Below are 19,594 nucleotides of genomic sequence, written 5' to 3'. Positions count from 1 at the left end.
GCACATGAAGTGTCCATACCACATAACTGATCTGCCTTAACTGCACTCAGGTTGCTGAATCAGGGAGGGAAGATGTCAAGAAGATTCCCCCCACCCCTTGCAAACTATAACGTACTATGTTGTCATTATAGGAGTATGATTATGTCTAATAAGTAGGAATTACGGGTGCTTTGTCCCGTGGCAAAGGCAGATGGCAAAGTCATGCGGACTGTGTGGAGGGCTGCAGGCCACCCAAAAGGAGATGGCTTTTGGAGGCCAGGATGAAAGAAGCCGTTGTGCATGCACGTCTGCTGCCCAGCATGGGAAAGGCTTGGCAGTCAGCAGGGCTCATCATGTGTCAGCTCTAAGCACAGTTGCTGCCCTTTGATTTTGGAACTGAGGGGTTGGTTTGATCCCCTGAGGTAACGCTCAGCGCTGTGTTGGCCACCACGTAGACCAAGGGTGCTTCGGGCTTTGAAGTCATGGGGTCTTGCAGAAGTGTGTGATCATTCAAGGCAGTGCAAGACGTTCGTTGTGGTCTTCTCTCTGCACAAAGGGCCTAGAAAGATGCTGGTAGTGATGCAGATGGTGAAAAAGCAGATGTAAAGAGAGCAGGATAAGATGATAGCCACAGGTGAGATGTTTTAAAACCACTCCTGCTCCTAGCTGGCTTGCGCACGCTGGCAGTGTTGTGCCTCTCTCATATGTTATAGGTCCTATGCTGCAAGGGCCTGTTCCCAAAGACGATGGGCACACGTGAGTCGTGTCGCTTGGCCAGTGGCTGGTTGACTCCTTGGCACCTCTCACTGCCCATGAGCTGTCCTGGTTAGGGAAAATAACACAGGTGCTATCTGATACGTTAAAATATAAAAAGCCTTTTGGGTACCTGGGCAACAGGTTTCCCAGAGCTTCTTACCTAACTCAGTTCCTCCACTACCCGCAAAACAGCCCTGGATGGGTTATTTAAATGCAAAATTCATTTTTTCATGAGTAATGAGCAGTTTCAAAATACGAAATCTCAAAACACCAATGCCAAATTTAAAAAAAAAGAATAAAAAAAAAGGGAGTGCTTTCTGTAATCCAATTTTTTCAGTGTTGGTCTCAAGATTTTGGGGGGCTTGGTCTATACTTGAACAATTGCAGTTGGTAAGACTGATTTGAAGGACTATTACCTGTATATTAAATCTCTGGTATTCACTTACATGTCATTTGTGTGAAAATTGAAGCCACCTTCTCCCTCGGATCTCCTGCTAATAGCGTTGTTTTAATTTGGGCTTGTTAATGGGCTGTGTAATTTAAGGACAAGCCCCTGTGTTTGAAGCATTCCCAATCACTTCAAGTTACTCATCAGTGCTAAGGACTGTGCTGCCTTTGCAGAAGGAGGCAGCTGGAAAAAATAGGGGTCTCCAGATCCAAACTACAGGTGGATGTCTCCATCTCAAAGAAGGGGTTATGTACGTGTACATTTGAGTGTCCAAAAAATCAGGGGGCTGTGCATGCTTGGGAAGACACAGATGTCTTTGGGAACATCTATCTCCTTGCTGGAACAGCCCTCAAAACCCATGGTGTTGGAGTAAAGAGCTGGGGCAAAGGATCGAGTTAGTCATGCCCAGTTCAGCAGCTTGATGCTCCAGCTAGGATTTCTTCTTTGGAGATGTTATATCTCCTGGGTTTTTTCTCCCACTGCCTCCCTGATGGTCCGCTGGGCTCCTTAAGCAGGAGAAGGAAAAGGAGGAGGAGGAGGTGGAGGAGAAGGAGGAAAAGAAGGAGGAGGAGGAGAAAGTGGAGGAGAAGGAGGAGGCCAAGGAGAAGGAGAAGGCCTATCACACAGTGCTTGCCCTTCTGGGGATTTTACAGCACCCATGCCTGCTCCCTGAGCTTCCTGCCACGTCCTTCTCCTCTACAGAAGGATCTCAGTCTCTGTGCTGCTGTCTGGCCTTGTTCTTCCCCCATGGCTCCTACCTCACTCTTGGAAGAGAGGTCCTATATCTACTACAGCTTTAATTCATCCACCTCTCACCGTGCAAGACACAAGAGCAACGTTAAGCACATACACGCGTCTCTGCTAATTTACGGTCCAGCCTGGGAACTCCGTGGCTTCTGGATGTTGTTGAGTGGTTTTGCAAGCAAAATAAATATCATCCCTCCAGGATTCGGGCTGATAGCTTTATTTTAGGCATTTTCCCCACGGGGGAAATACAGAACCCACCCTTTAATACCTTGCTGATACTGGTTCCTTCTGAAAAATGTTGCTCAACTGAGTCATGGGGAGAAGAAATACATCTAGTTGCAGAGTCAGTTCCCACCACTTGGAATTTAAGTCACAGACAACGTCATTCCACCAGTGTGTAGCTGCTGTGGGCACCTCGCTGGCGAGATGGGAAGTTGCATTGATCCTGTTGTGTGCATGCAGAACAGGTATCTTCACGATAAATCCAGTGCCAGTGCCTCACTGCAGGATTTCGTTTCTGTGGTGGGAGGAATCTTATTAACACGAACTTCAGAGGAATCCAGCACTGCCAGCCAGAAGACAAATGCAGCAGTGCTGTTGCCATTTATCAAATGGAGAATGACCTTTGCCATCCATTAGGATGAAATGAAAAGCTCTGGGCTTTAACTTTGTTAAAATGCACGTGGCTGTCTTTTTCAGATCTCGGCGTAGGCGCATTGCTGAGATTAATCAAATTGTGCATTTTACTCGTGTTTAAATGGTATTGTTATATAATTCAATCTCTGCGTGATTTCAAGACAGCAGGCAGAAGAATTACACTGAGCCTGGCTGCAAAATCACCCCGCTGTGGTCAATGGCTGAGGAGGCAGAAGGGGTTTGGAGCCAAGTGCCAACCTAACGTTTTTAAATCACATTGCCCAAATTCAAGTTACTTTTGGTCAAAATTAAATATGTGTGTCTATAAAGCTGTGTGTGCATGCTTGGGAGAGCTCAACTGAAGGCAATGGGTGCAGCTCGCTCTGATCCGCATCTCACTTCCCGTGGGAAGAGGGTGTAGGGATGGTTTTTTTCTTGTATTTCACTTTGAAAAATTCTGATGTTCCAAGGAAAGGTGGCCATGCTGAAAAGAGGGAGAAGAAGGCATTGCTGTGCTGGCTTTGGCCATCAGAAAGGGGACCCACAGAAGGAAGCGGGGTAGGGGGGAGGTGGGTGTCTGTGCCGCTATGCCCCTTCCCTCCAAGGGGTGGGTGGGTGGAAGGGGCTGCCACACCAGTGCACAGCAAATCTGGAAAATCCTCTTTCCAATAGCGATTGAAGCAGGAGACCTCAGGACATCAGTCTCTCTTCTTTACTCACACCTTGTATCTGACAGTCATCCACCAACACAAATTTGACTGCTCCCTATGAGAAGGAATCAGCTGAATGGCCATGTCCAAAGAGTCACAGTCAACAGTTCAATGTCCAAATGGAGATCATTTGGTGGTGTCCCTCAATGGTCTGTATTGGGACCGGTGCTGTTCAGTATCTTTTTTAATGACACAGACAGCGGGATTGAGTGCACCCTCAACAAGTTTGCAGATGACACCAAGCTGAGTGGTGCAGTTGATACACTTGAGGGAGGGGATGCTATCCAGAGGGACCTTGACAGGTGAGGACTGGGCCCACATGAATTTCATGAAGTTCAACAAGACCAAGTGCAAGGTCTGCACCTGGATTGTGGCAATCCCCAGTATCAGTACAGACTGGGGGATGAATGGGTTGAGAGCAGCCCTGCCGAGAAGGACTTGGGGGTACTGGTGGACAAAAAATTGAACATGAGTTGGCAATGTGTGCTTGCAGCCCAGAAAGCCAACCGCATCCTGGGCTGCATCAAAAGAAGCGTGGCCAGCAGGTTGAGGGAGGGGATTCTCCCCCTCTGCTCCACTTCGGTGAGACCGCACCTGGAGTCCTGTGTCCAGCTCTGGGGCCCTCAGCACAAGAAAGAGGTGGACCTGAAAAACTATGATTCTGGTTAGAAAAACTATCATGTTTATAGGTTGTAATCCAACACGGATTTATTTCAGCGTAGGTTTGTGCAGATGCTTTATGTAAGTCTAGAAAGATCTTTTTTTTTCCTGCTTAATGTATCTGCTTATTTACAAACATAAATTAAAACTAGTTTACAGCATATGATGTAACAGGGTCTTATATTGAAATGATGGCATGTTTTGTGTTCCAGCTGGTGTAGCTCAGCTTGCAGATAAGATCATAATATTTTTGCATATAGACAAGCCCAGAAGCAAACTTATATGTATTTGTAGCTTCCATGCAAAAAGCAAGAAAAAGCAATGACCATGAGTGCTGGAGCTTTGTAAATCAACTGAGCACCATCAGCTGGATGACAATAGCCGGACAAAGAGAGGCCGATACCTGAGTGGAAATCAATCCGTTAATGGACAGGTTTTCTTGTCTCTTCCTAGAGTTAATGTGAGTCTCTGCAAGAGAGAGGATCTAAAACGATTAGCTGGAAATACATACGTTGTTTGAGAAGGGTCTTCGGGAAGCGTCTCTTTATCTAAAGGTATGTGAACTTTCAGTCTGCCGGTGACACTGATGTAAATCACCTCTAAAGTGGACTCGATCCTGGATTTTTGTTATACCAAATATCATGGATATCGGTATACAGGATGTGGCATTTATTTCTGGGTGCTTGTAATCAGAAAGTTTGCATCACTCAATTGTGAATCCATGTGTAAAAGTCATTCCCATTGTGGACCGTGAATACCTGGAGGAGCTGCGTGGCACCGGATCCATGTCTTGCTCGGGCCCAGCTCCCCCCTGGGAATGTCTCTGCTATGAGAAACTGAGCTAGGAGGCTTGAATGGGGAACAAGTGACTAAATATTGACTCAGAAAAAACAAAGATCCCATTTAGATGTAAATGGAAAAGGTGGAGGGGGTGGGGGTGGAGAAGGAGGAAGGAAACAGAAATACATAGAATAAGAGTCTACAAGCAGAATTATCTTGTTGCAGAATCCGTTTTCCAGACTTCCCTTGGTGAGTTATCGGCAACACTCCACATATTTGTGCAGCCGAATAGCTGCAAGGCACAAGTACATTCTCCAGTAGCAAATAATTCCCTTTCCTGATAACATCTTCAGCAGGGCTTGGCTGCAACGTGCAAGTGTAACGGCAAGGATTTTGCTCTGAAGGTGGGGGGGACCCAGCGTGCTGTTTGTCAGGCAGCTCAAATTCAAAGCAAAAGCAATATCTGCACCCAGGAGGGGAAGCTTTCAAAGGCACTGAGGTTTTCCCGTGGGAGACAGGCACAGCGGTGGCTGGGGGACCTTTAAGCACCTGCCTTCGCCCTGTCTACATAGTCTGCATTCAAACTGCGAAGATGACAACCAAGAGGTGATGGGAGCGTTTCGGTTCTTAGCAGGATGGTGCTTGGGTACCAGCTCCACACACAATGAATTTTTTGGATGTGGAGAAGGCTGGGGAATGAGCTGCTTTGAGCAGACTGGTCTAGCGGGAGGTGTCCCTGCCCAGGGCAGGGGGGTTGGAACTAGATGACCTTTAAGGTCCTTTCCAACCCAAACCATTCTATGATTCTATGAAGAGGTACAGGGCAGGAAAATACATTATTTTTCATCTTGCTTCCCAGCTGTGGTGTGGATCTGGGCTGCTCGTAGGGTCCTCTAGCAATACCGGGATTTGGGCCTGAGATGTGTCAGGTGTTGGTGCTGCCGGAGCCAGGTCTGGACGCTGGCCTTTCCCATGACCAACCAAGTCTAGCCTCCCCCAGCTCTCCTCACCTGTCCACCCTCTCCGTTGCTGACTTTGATCATCTGCAAGCAGACTGTAGCTGTATTGACAATTAAATGCAAGTTCTCCATTGCAGATATTAGCATAGACATCAGCGCCGGGCTGCTTCTGAGTTAGAGCAAGGGGAAGGTCTACCAGGGACAGTCTGCGAATTTAACAGAGTGGTTTCTTCTTTGCCAATAGCACAAGATGCACCTTGGTAGGAAGTGTCAACACTTCAGCATTTGCAAAACAGGGTCTGTCAGACCTCTCAGCATGAACATTAATTGCTTATATGTGGTGAGGCAGTGCAGCCCAACAGAGAGACCCAAACGATTCTGGTCCTGGTTCAGTTCCTCTGTGACCGTCCTGTCTTTGAAAGACAGGTTGTCCATCGGTGCCGCCCATCTGCCTTACTTTGGTCAGGGGGTTGTTACCCCTGGGTCTGAGAGTGCGTGGCTCCAGGAAAGGCTACAAGCCAAGTTGGAGTAGATCAGATCTGGAAAGGTGGAGCTCACCCATCTCCCCAGCCAGCACGATGAGCACTCAGGACGTGCAAAATCAGGTTAAAACAATGTGATATCCATTGGTTCAGCTTGTTATTTCTCTTCTGTTGGTGTCACTAGCAGTAACTGACCAAGACAAAGTGGAGTACGTGAAGAGAAGGATAACTGCGCTTTCAAGGTCAATGGTTTTTCTGAGCTCCAGCGGGATAATAAAACACGAAGGAACAAAAGTCAAATCTCTGCTACAAAGCCCTGAGCCCACGTCGCAAAACTGTGCCACTAGCAGGGGCTCCTCCACTGCTGCTCATATCAGTCCAAGTTTCCCATCAAGGCGTCAAGCCTTGCTTGCCCACATTGGATTGGCTGCAGACGTGAGAGGTTACACAGGGTTACATGTATCCTACCCTCACCAAGCAGAAACACCTCTTTTTTCTTTCTTTATTTTTTCCACTTGCTGGAAAATGGGGGGAAACCCAAGAGTCTGTCATCCCGGAGCACGGGATTCAGCTGCTGCTCCGCACTGGAAGTACCAACACAAGAAAGATCGGTGGAAGAGCTCAGCCAAGGCACCCAGCTCCCAGCGAGTGCTGTTTATTCCCGACTTGAATTTTCTTGCAAGATGACGAGCACGTTATCCTGGGAGATATGAGCCAGAGCTGTGCTTGCAAATTGAAATCCTGGGCCCTGCACACTTTCTGGGAAGCGGCGCATCGGTGATGAGCGCCCGCAGCAGGCTGTGCTTCACGGGGGCACATCTGCAGGGGCTTCGCTGCTTGCAAGGGTCTCTTGCTCCACAGTGGGAGGAAAATGTGATTTTTCCTGTACGGTTTTTTTTTGTGTTTTTTTTTTTTTCTTTTTTTAGGGGAAGGCTTTACAGGCTGGGATTTGGAAGCTTTCCCAGTTTTTGCAAATAAAACTGCGAGTCTGTCTGTGGAGCGTTGGAGGAGGAATCTCAGGAACGTGGGAGCGTTCTCCCCGGAGCCGCTCTGGAGTTTCTCCTCTTGCTGCCTTGAAATACTCCTAAGGCGGTGGTTGTTTTGCACTTCTCCATGTGCTGGAAACAAAGGAAAAGTGGGACCTAACAGCAGTTTTATTTGAAATGGGCTCCAAAAATTGCAGAATTAGACCCTGCAGTTGCAGAATAAAAAGAAGGAAATACCGAGCTCATATTCTGCACAGGGCAAAATTTTTTTTGTCACCAAAATTTTCATGTCACCACACAACGGAGGCTGTCTATCGGGGCAGCTAACCAGCTTCCCAAACCTAATGGGACTTGAGCAAGCCAAGAGATATTCAATGAGCTGAGAAAAAAGGCTACAGCTGTCTCCCAGGCTGTATATATTAAAATGAGAGATGTTCCTCTCTTGTTGTTCCCCATCTATATGATGACTAATCATAGAATTTTACAGAACAAAAGCTTACGGGCATTGTATTCCCTATTTGTGAGTTAGGAGTCACAGCCAGTTCAGGAATGTGACGAACCCTGAAAAGAAGTTTTATCTTCTTAACCAAGGACTGGAGCCACGCGGTGACACCAGTGGGATAATCTATTTCCTCCAGGCTGCTGCCTTAAAAATGTCAAGAAGTTAAAGGGATTTGAGTAAAAATAGAAAACGACATCCTGGATGACGAGTGAAGGCTTCGCGTCCGGCAGGGAGCTGGGAAAGGCAGGAAGGCACCAGGCAAAGCCCAGCACCAGCGAGGAGCCTGGATCACATGGGGATCTCTGGGCTGGGATGAGACGAGGGCGAAAAAACCCTGTGGAAAGTCAAAAATCCACCCTGGCCATTTTCCTGGAGGAAACATGGAGTTGCTTCTGCTTCTTCTTGCTACTCTGCCAAGCACATGGGGTTAAAATGAGACGGGGCCAGGGCTCAGGCAGACTCTGGGGGCCGGTGGGGTGGAGGTGGAGGGTGAAGCACCTTCTTCTTCCCATGGCAGCGCCGGCGTGCACGGCAACCCCCTTGATTTATTGTACGCGGACCATTTCGGCAAACAGGAGCTCTTGAAATTTCCTTTCCGGTAGCAGCCGACGGGCAATGGTGGCAACCCCGGGACAGAGATGTGGGGACACGGAGAGCTGAGCGGTGGCACTTTTCCAGGGCTCGGTGCTGAAATATCGTCTCGGTATAATTGAGTGAAGAAGACTCTGTCTGTCCTCTAACAGCAAATTAAACATAACTTTGTGGGTTTGGTGGTTTGCTGCCAAGTGCCAATACAGCTCCATATTAATAGCTTATGACAGGATTATTCTCCCTGTTTTTGGCAGGAAGGAGCTCTTTGGCCTTAATCCTGCTTGTGGCTAAGGGAAGAAACCCAGCACGTCCCCTGTATTTACCAATGGCGTAACTCTTCACTCCCAAATATCGTTTGCATCCCAAATTTTCAGAGATGAACAGAGTAGAATGACCCTGCATCAACCCAAAAATGCTGCTGAGTGATGAGGAGGGGCGAGGACCCTTCAGATGTGTCCCAGATATTGTGCTCAGGCTTCCCCATGAACATGGATTCCCCTGTGTCACCGTGGGCACCCATCCTTGCCCAAAAATATAATATAATTCATCAGGTTGTTAAATCAAGGGATCTTTAAATATTTGTTTATACCTGTAGCAAGCTCAGCATTTAAATGCCTGAAAGAGGGGGAAAATAATAATAATAATAATAAAAGAATAGGGCTGGAAATAGAGATGTGAAAGGGATTTGAAGTGGTAGGTTTAGGTAAAGTACTCAGCACACAACCAGGTCAGAACCTCTTTGGGGGGCAACTGGATGAAAGCTCCCACAGCATTAATCCTTTTTAAAAATCACGGACTCCAGCCAGGGACCTCAGTGGTCACGCAGAATATATTTAAATGAAAATCTCCGAATTGCACACGTAAAATAGTTTCCTGGAAAGCCCAGCATCCCACCCTTCCCTGCGCTTGCAGAGATGAGGAACCGGCCAGAGACGCTTCAAGGGCTTGATTTTGGGGAAAAGCTGAGTTGTCGGTGCTAGAAACTGAGCTTTCCTGAATTGAACTGGCAGCAGCGCTGGAAATAAAAGCAGGGTTTTTCTCCAAGAAGGAATTTTCAAAGTTTGTCAAAGTTTTGACTGGGTAGGTCAGGATTTGCTGGTTTCTGTGTGGGCAGCAGGGCTGGGCTGGCACTGGAGGCTTTTGGACTGTGTGGGGGGGTGCACAACAAAGATACGTGTGTGCAAACCACCAAAAACCTCCAGGAAAAATGAGGACAGCCTTGAATTTTTATAAGGAGGTCAGTACAGCCATGGCTTTGTGCTTCCCACGGACCTGCGGACAATGTTCCTTCTCACTGTTACACATTTGCAAAGAGGAGGAGAGGAAAAAAAAAACTAAAAAAGTCAAACTTTGTCTCCTTCGCCCTGAGGGTGCCAGCCATACCCTGTGGGCACGGAGGAGGTGGTGGGGTGGCCGAGGTGGAGGTGACATCCTGCAGCACCGAGCTCCCATCCGTGCGGCACAGAGACGACGAGAATTTTGGGAGACAGAAGTATTTATCTCGACTTCACGCTGGAAACCATGGAGAGTAACCAGGAGTCAAAGCAGGAATAAATAACTACGGGGTGGGGGCGGGGGAAAGGCAACCCAAAGCCCCCAAGATGCTTGAGTCTGCTTTAAAGCTCTCACGTGGCACAAAACAGAGACATCTGCACTTTTTCTGTGTCCCCTTATCCTACCAAAAACACAGAGGAGCATGTACCCACCCGCACGCAAACATTTCTGAGAGAATCCAGGCAAAGACACACTAAAATATTTAAATGTAGCACCACGCTCAGTCCATGACCTTTGCATAATTAGAAACTCTTTCTCTTTCTGATCATGGAAATGCCCTGTGGCTTCTGCCTTTGTTTGGCTTGCTTATAGTCTCCATATGCTCCATTTGCATCCTGAAATTATCGATCGGCTGCGCGTCTCAAATGTAAAGATTTATAAGCGGCGGTGGTGGGGCTGGAGGTCCCAGGTGGTGGGTTTGCAGGTCACCGAGGCTTTGGCTGCTGCAGATGGGACAAGCAGAGGGGTTGAGCTGCGTCGGGCCTCGTTAACGAGTTGCAAGTTGGGCCAGTTCTTGAACGAGGAGGCTTCCTATGGCTCTGTTTCCATCTGTTCCCAAAAATCAGGCGAGCAGAACCACAAAATAACTCCCGGCTTGCACACAGGGCTGTCACAGCCTGTTCTTCCTTGTAAAGATGTCAGCGTGTTCCCACCGATGGCTTCATCACGTGCCTGGAAATCAGTGGGTTTAAGAGCCTGCGGAGAAGAAAATGGTACGTGTCTTTTTCCCCAAGCAGGTCTGGGATGCTCGTCATATAATCAGCCTGGCAGGGGGCTGTGAATGCGGCCACAGGGCCCTCTCGCATTGCTTTCACCCTTTGGAGAACCGGAGCCGTAAGACCCCGTCCTTCCCCTATTAAGTCAATGAGATTTCGCCACCAGCTCTACTGTTCCTTTCTATCCAGCTGGGGATTTATAAGGTTGCTTTTGCTTTCCTGGATGCTTTGGTTTGACTAAAACATCTGAACCAAGGAGTCCTTCGTTCCAGAAGGCAGATGGCGATTTTTATCAGCAAGTGGTTTCCTCTTCGTTCTATTCCTTCAATAACGTATTTTCTGTGGCTGTAGTTGGTTGTATGCTATATATACATGATCGCTAACACTTTGTGTTATTCATGTTGATTTTCTTTCAGCTCAAAGGCTTTTTTCATTCATCTTCTGTCTCTTAATGGCAACAGCAGGTATATGTGTGCTCTTTTTGCACAAAAAAATGTCTCACAGTCTTTTCATAGCTTCTTCTACTGTTTCCATACAAAAACTTCCCTAATTTAACATAACTAGTAAATCTCAGCAACACATAACAGTGCCTTTTCCCTGTCCGAAAGGCAAGGAGCTCTCAACCTCTTCCAAGATAACTCGGCTCCTTTGTTAAGGAATGATATTATCTGATGAGGTACGAGGCATCTTCATCTCTTAACGATTCCAGCGAAAGCCAGCAGCAATCAGGGGGCCACCAGAATTGCATTTCTCAGCCATTACCGTATTGCTGTGAAATACAGTTTCAGCCATCCATCTGCTAAAGAGCCCATAATAATGACAACCCGACCAGCGTCCCGGCCGATCCTTACAATAGTGAGCCTTTCGGCTTACAAAGCTAATGACTTACTAATTACCCATACCGAGCAGGCGTAGGGGAAGTGACCATCCATAACCACCTGTATCCAGAAAGCTCCCATGACCAGGAGGAAGGCAGCGCTCGAGGTTTCGGGAGCCGCAGTTGCACGTTGATTTAACAGGATGTCTCAGGACATTGTTCCTTTTGCTGCATCTTCCTGACATCTGCACCCAGCTGGTGGTCGGGATTTTTGGTGGGATGTTTGGTTTATTTTTTTTATTAGGTTTTGTTTTTTTTCCTCATGCTCAGATTTCAAGGTTTCGGGGGCAGCGACAGCCCTTTTTTTCCCGAGTTTATCCATCGCCTGGCTGAAGGCAGGCTGGAAGTCTGCCAGGAGCACCTGGCAATGCACTTAGTAAATTATAGTAATGAAAAGAATGTCAAATGCTAGGAGGTAGTTATAAGGCTTTACTGATGTATATACTTTGAAGGCCAAAGGCTGCTTTTAACATATTCAGGTATGACCTGGCACCTCTTTACCCTAACCAGATGCAGAGGAGCAAACTGATTAATTGTTAGGTCTTACTGCCAGTGAAGTCTGAACTCCCAAGTAGTTATTAATCACAGATCCTACAGTCATTAGCAAAAGGGGTTTTTTCTTCTCTTCTAAAATTGAATGCACGTATTGGTGCTGCAAAGATTGCAAAAGGCAGCACTGAGGAGTCTGGGGACACGAGGTGTCCGGCCCCCCATTGGCTCTGTGCTTTTGGCCGTGGAGCCAAATCCTGCTTGGGAACAGCACGGGCTGGATGGCACTGGAGATGTGGAGGATGTGTCTGTAACCCGCTGATTATCTGCTGGCTGAATGGGAGCCAGGGGACCATTGCTCATTTCTAATATGCGATAATTTCTAAAACACATTTCATTCTCCGCAGCTGAAATATGGGAAAATGATGTTTCATTTTAAGTGTCTTTGTGGGTGTTCATGCTTTGCTGATGGGTGAAATACTTTGGCGCCAACAAATTGGGAAAGAGGTTCCCGACGCTGACATAGCGGAGCTCCCATTATCCTGGCACTCCTTGAGCATCCGCTGAAAAGCTGATTCCTTGGTTAATAAAGAATGATTGCGTGATACCAGCAGGTAGAGGAGGCTTTCAGCACATGTGGGGATCAGTGCAATTAGCTGACAAGCCCTTGCAACAGGAGCCTTTCACACATGGGCTGAGATCTCGCACTCAAGCTTTGCCAAAGTTTCATCACTGGAAAAGCAGAGCTCCTCTCCCACCTTATATCCTGCAATGATTTGGGTGTTTTGTTCTGGTCAATGGGGGAAGTCTGGTTGATTTATGGGATGGCTGAATATCTCTTTGTAGATGGGGACCCAGCCATCTGCTCTCGCAGCTGCTCTCCTGGGGGGTGGGGAGCATCATTGCCAGCAATGGTTCCCATAGTAGGATAGTGTGGTCCAAGCCTGGGGAATAGGTCTCACCAGCTTTGTCTGCTGGGATGAAAGTCAGAGTAGCAGAATTTCCCCTAAATTAGGTATGAGTAAATTGTAGGGAAACTATCCCCATCCTCTACGTCCCACCACTGTGGTAGTGTTAGCTTTCAAATGGAGACTAAATTTAAAAGCAAAAAGGGGCAGCATGTTGGAGAAAGAAAGCCCATTCCCAGCTAAGCAACTGGGGAGGGGGAGAGCATCCTGCAAAGAGGGACGTGGTGATTTTAGAGGGGACTCGGCTCTGGGCTGCAGGTCTTTGCCAGGGGTTGGAGCTGTGGATGGACCTGGATCCTCCTGGGGAGCGGGCAAGAAAGGCAACGGTGAGATTTGGGTTGCCAGTGCTTCTAATTTTGGCAGACACATACAAAATATGTTTATTCCCCTTTAGGTATCACAAGTCCTTCAGGAAAGAAGCTGTGAAGAGGGCGCACAGTGCCGGTGCTCCGGGGACGATGGGTGAGCTATGGGGCAGAGAGCAGAGTGCTACCCTTGGCTCTGCCCCACAGGAGAAGGGATACGGACCATCCACACAGAATAACTGATGTCATTGGAAAAGATGTACAGGAGCTTCTTGGCACATTTTATTTGTCTTTAAGACTTACGTTGATCTCTGAGCTGCTCTTTCAAGAGAAGGACCTATAGTGACTGTAAAACCTCAGGATGAGGTTGAATGATAATAGCTCAATTAGAGCCAGTCATTACACAGATATGGCTAAGGTCATCTTCTCTTTATGTACTTTACTTGGACATTTTCCTGCTGGGTCCTTCTATAACTCTTTGCAGTCAGCTTAAAATTTTTGGCTTCTCAGCAAACTTTCTCCTTATGATCCAGCTGCCTGGTCAGGGCCACCACCACCACAAAACCCCAGTGACAGCCTCTCCCCAACAGGAAAATGAGAACCTATTTCTAGCCTTTGGTTTCTCTTCTCGTCAGCTGCTAATCCATGAAGCCCTTTCTTTATCCCATGCTCATCTCTTTATTGCTTTGACATCTCTTACAGCGGCAAAGTTTTCATGAAACCCAGGTAGGTGATACACTTTCAGTCCCCTTCATAATATTCACTGAGTGCTTCAAAGGATGTGAATGCATTATAAACTTCGACTTCTTTCTGCAAAAGCCCCCTGTTGCCCTTTTCCCAGTGTATCAGATCTGCTAAACGCATCCCTCTGTATCCATATTTCCCTGTACTTTATTGTGTTTCCTACTAATTTGCCTATTGGTCAGACTGATTGGGTCACAGCTTTTAAGCTTGCCTCTTCAGAAGCGGGTGTCAAGTTTGCCGTTTCCCATCCGCTGCGGACAAATACGCTTAATTATATTTGAATCTCTTTACAAGTCTCGGGCCAGTGACATCTCACCCCAGCAATATGCACCTCTCTCAATTTACGTGTTTATTCCAGAATCTCTGTTGGTGACACTTGCATTGAAGAAGCTCATCAGACCCATTCCAGATAAAGAGGGTTTTGCTGTGGGATCTCCAGCCCCGCCTCCCACTGCAGACACCTGGAGGGCTCTTTTACCCGACCCACCAGGGTTTTATTTCACCCGAGACCTTTCACACTTCCGCTGCTTGCTGGCCCCAACAAATGCCAGGTAGACTTTCTATCCCTGCTATGTTTTCACATGTGTTTTATGCCTCTGGCAAACTGTTCTGCAACATCTTTTTCACTTGCCTGATTGTGGTTTTATATTTGCCAGTGTTTACGCTATGTTCTATTTTCCTCATTTAGGCGTAGCATTTTGATGGCTCTCTTTTTTGTTCCTAATAGCCGCCTTCACTCTGCTACTTAACTTCTCTGCTTTTAAAAAAATCCTTTAGGGTCTTTATTAAGAAGTGTTACATGTTCTGCTGGAGCCTGTAACATGTCTTTAAGCTGCTGCTATGATACTTGAAAGTATTGTATCCTTTTAGCTCTTCCATTTAATTTTAAATGTAAGTCCCCTTTCTAAATTGTAGGTGTTACAGTGAATCAAGACCATGACATGGCATGGTGGAAAATTAAGACAATAGCATGTCCAAAGCACACAGACAGTTTCCCAAATGGACAAAAAAGCAAATCTATTTTAGCCCGATATATGTTGGGCACTGAGCCCCTAAAACACAGGACTGAAAGGGTCTCCAAAACATGCTAAGCTCAGTACTGCATTATTATGAGCAATCACATAATATTTTTCCTGTAGTATATTTACCCAAATTAATTTTAAAACATCTACAGCTCTTCCGATGCTTCCACTTGGTGGCTGCTCGAAAGGCTCAGTGCCCTGCGAGCTGGAGACTTTCCAGCCTGAGAGGTCTGCACCCACCCAGGCGGCACCTCGTTGATCCTAACCTTGGAGCTGAGACAGTTTTTCTCCTTTAATGGGGTATATTCCCCACCCTGGAGCACCACAGACGGGCTGCTGCCACCCCAAAGATCAACTTTCCTATCCCCAACCACCCGCACCGATGGTTGAACATAGACCTCATCCCGCTCCTGGAAACCGTTCTATTAACGGCAATAATATAGGGCTGGGAATGGAAATCTTTACCCCCATTTTTGTGCCGATTCCATGTACCGTGAGCTCCACGTGCAGTATAAGCCGCAGGTACGATGCAAGGGTTATTTACATCTTTCCATCCTTTCTCTCTAGTTCAAGCTGGGTCCCTAAGCCCTGATTCATAAAAGCACTGAAATACTTAATGCAGAGTCCAGCACATCTGTAAGTACTTCGTTGAATTAGAGCCTTATTAATCTCCCTGCATTTAAAATAACTTTTTATTGCTTTTTAAAAATAAATGGGCATGTACTATTTCTTCATGTTTGGGATTTTTTCGAACATTGATTTTTAACGATCTTCTGGCTCGAATGGGTATCCCTCCTTCCAGCCAAGCAGCTGCTCGCGATAAACCTGGGAGCAAACTCGCTCTTGCAGTGACGATGCCACTGGGAAGAAGCTCCAAGTTATCTGCGATTCCCACTTCCAGGGGGAAAAGAACCAAACCTCCCTGAGGAGCCACGCCGAGCCATCCCGAACCCCAGACTGCAAGGCATTTTGAGTTGAAAAATAACGGAATGCAGCTGTGGGTACATTTCTCAATCATTTCAATGGATTTGGGGGAAAACGCCAGCCAAGCGTTGCTTGCACCAGTTGCAAAAAGAATTTTTGGAGCTGGAGGAAATAGTAGTGCTGGGGATCGGGGCTGTGATCTGTGTAGGACGGGGAGCCGTGTGACATACAGCAAAGCCGCTCCCTCCTCCTGGCTCCGCTTTATTAGTCAAAAATCTAAAATTAAAAATATTAAAAGCAGGTTTCCAGTGCTGGAAGAAATAGATCCTTGGAAAATTATGGAATTATAGAATAGTTTGAGCTGGAAGGGACCTTTAAAGTCCACCTAGTCCAACCCCCCCTGCAATGAGCAGGGACATCTTCAACTAGATCGGGTTGCTCAGAGCCCCGTCCAACCTGGCACGGAATGTTTCCAGGGATGGGGCATCTCCCGCCTCTCTGGGCAACGCGGGCCAGGGGCTCACCACCCTCAGCATAAAAAATTTCTTCCTTATATCCAGTCTAAAACTTCCCTCTTTTAGTTTAAAACCATTCCCCCTTGTCCTGTGGCTCCCCTCCCTGATCCAGAGACCCTCCCCAGCTTTCCTCAGCCCCTTTAGGGACTGGAAGTGGCTCTAAGGTCTCCCTGGAGCCTTCTCTTCTCCAGGCTGAACCCCCCCAACTCTTTCAGCCTGTCCTCACAGCAGAGCGGCTCCAGCCCTTTTATCATCTTCGTGGCCCTCCTCTGGCCCTGCTGCAACAGGTCCATGCCCTTCCAACAGGTCCATGTCTCTCCTGTGCTGAGGGCCCCAGCGCTGGAGGCAGCACTGCAGGGGGGTCTCCCCAGAGCGGAGCAGAGGGGCAGAATCCCCCCCTCACCCTGCTGCCCACGCTGCTGGGGATGCAGCCCAGGCTGCGGGGGTTTCTGGGCTGCCAGTGGCACGTTGCCGGCTCATGTTGAGCTTCCCCCAACTTCAGCACCCCCAAATCCTTCTCAGCAGGGCTTGTCTCCATCCCTTCATCCCCCAGCCTGGATTGATACTGGGGGTGGCCCCGACCCAGGTGCAGGACCCTGCACTTGTCCTTGTTGAACCTCATGAGGTTCACACAGACCCACTTCTCCAGCCTGTCTAGGTCCCTCTGGATGGCATCCCGTCCCTCAGGCGTGTTAACCACAATGCTCAGCTTGGTGTCACCTGCAAATCTGCTGAGGGTGCACCCGATCCCACTGCCCACGTCATTGATGAAGATATTGAATGGTACTGGTCCCAGGACAGATCCCTGCGGGACACCACTTGTCACCGATCTCCATCTGGACATTGAGCCGTAATTGCAATGAGAAAACCTACGATTTGCTGCCCCAGCAGCTCTTAAAACCCCTCACAAGGCTGAACCTCCCTCTTTGCTTGCCAGCATAAATACCCCGTGGGGAGGCGCAGAATGAAGAGACTGTGCGTGTACAAATGAAGCACGTTTCCAAGGAAAAAAATACTGCAGCACCCAAGCGGCAGGGGTCATCTCGCTCTCTCCCACCACAGGTACAAGGCGGGCTGGTGCCTCCCCACCCCAGCGCAGCTCATCCACCTCTTACGAATCCATCAAGTGCGAATATTCCCCTGTCAGTCCTGCTGGGCTCTTTATTCCAGGCCTGCACATTTATTTTTCAGCAATGGAAACCAGTCTAGTTTCTGTATTTAATAGTTTTTTTCAGCGATGCAAACCAGCGCATTTTCTGTAGTTAATAATTCCTGCATTTCTGTATTTAAATACAGCAAATGCGCTGGTTTGCACACCAAAAAAAATGTGCAGGCTTGGCAAAAGGGCGTAGAGCCTTGCAGTTACAAGCCTGGTGTGCAAGGCTCTGCACAACTTTTCTCTGTTCTGCAAAAAACGTAGCGTTAGAAAATGAGAAAGTGGGGGAAAAGGGGCAAAATCAGATCATAAAGGTCCTTTCTTGTCCCTCCATCCCCACGCGGGGTTGGGGGAGCAGGAGAAGATGCTGTAAATCCAGCCACGTTAATGGAAGATTGGATTTACAGGAAGCCCAGCTGAGCCGAACGGTTTGGGAGGGTTTTTTGGAAGAGGATTGAAGTTTGTTTGCGCCGTGCAAAAGCCAAGCTGCCGCGAAGGTCTTGCTGTCAGGGGGAGAAATGGGAGAAGTTGAAGAGGATGCAGCCAGAAGGTTTGTTTTTCACACTGTTTTCGGGGCCGTATTTGTTTTCTTTGACAGTGACTTACAGCCCGGCTTTCTTTTCTATTTTGTTAGGGCAATAAAGAAGATAAATCTGTAATAATTCAGCTCTCTGTCTTTAATAAAATCTTGTCTTCTTCACACAGCCCCTGGGAAGATCTCCATTTCGCAGCCTTGTGAGATTGGCTGGGTTTTTCCATTTCACCTCTTCACCAGAAATGACAGAAAAATAACATTACCGGGAAAATTAATAGCTAAATACAATTTCAGGCAGAGGGAAAGCTTTCGGCAGGAGGAGCAGGACTCGATCCCGAGTCTGACCACACCGGCCTGGGGGATGCTTTTCGGCGAAGGCCAGGAGCAACGTGGCGGCTGTTGCAATTACTTTTGTCTTTGTTAACAGGCTCCTGGGTTGGAGACCTCAAACAGCAGCTAATGAGAGTTTCCATCCTCGACGTGGATCGATGTCGAGCTAATCTTTGTTGGTTTTGTGCTTGCGCCGGGTACCGAGGAGAAAGGAAATCAAGCTCCGAGCAGAGGGGGCGATGGGGGAGACACCGAGGGGGGAAAGTCCTTGGAAGTTGCTCTAAAAAGTTTTGGGTTTGGGGTTTTTTTAGCACCCTGCTGCCTTTTTAGCCTGGGTTTCTGTCGCACGAGGCCTTGGTGTCTGGGCACATGCCCTCAGATGTCCATCTGCCCACCAATTTTTTGTCATAATGACTCCTCTCCCCCAAATTTCTCAGAAATGGAATGAAAATGGGTTTGCACTTGAGCGCTGTGTGTGGGCAGGTGGTATTTCAGGCAGAGGCCATGGCCTCAGAAATGCTGTGGTCTCCCGCTTTCATTCCAGACTTTTTGCTTTACTTTTTTTTTTATGGAAAGTAAGTTTTTTGAAGGAATAAAGAAGCCCTGGCACAGCTTCGGAGCAGACCTGTGATGCTGGGGATGGCGGTGGCGCCTGGAGAGAGAAGTTGGAGCACTGAAAAGCGACAGCTTTGTAAAGCTCTTGTAAAGAACTTGTAAACAACAAAGGCGAGGGGACATTTCTGCAGCCCCAGAAGAAAGCACCGGAGAGAAGAGGCTGGAAGATGGGCTCTACAGCTCCTTCCTCATCTAGGGACGAGAGACCAAGAGCAGTCATTTCTTGGCCAAAGGTGCAGAAGCTGATGGTGTTTGAGACTGCCATGTTGGAGACTGTGGGAAAGGTGTAGGAGTTGGGTGGTTGTCTGGAGCCCCCTCCTTCTGGGGCAGGAGGTGACCTAGGAGCTCCTGGGAGGGAATCCAGAGCACCACAGTGATCCAGAGCCCCCCCATCCACCTGCAAGTGTCCCAGAACCACCCTCCCAGGCAGAAGGTGGCCTGAAGGCCCTGGAGATGATTCAGAACCCCGAGGTGATCTAGAACCTCCATCCCAGACAGGAGGTGCCCCAGACCCCTCAGGTGATCTAGAACCAGCCCTCCAGGCAGCTGTGGGTCTCACACACACACACACACACCCACACACACATCCCCCCCAGGTGATCTGGAAC

The sequence above is a fragment of the Larus michahellis genome, chromosome 4, assembly GCF_964199755.1.
Source record: "Larus michahellis chromosome 4, bLarMic1.1, whole genome shotgun sequence".
Lineage (NCBI taxonomy): Eukaryota > Metazoa > Chordata > Aves > Charadriiformes > Laridae > Larus > Larus michahellis.
The sequence above is the reverse complement of the archived record's forward strand: the minus strand, read 5'-3'. Positions refer to the sequence as shown.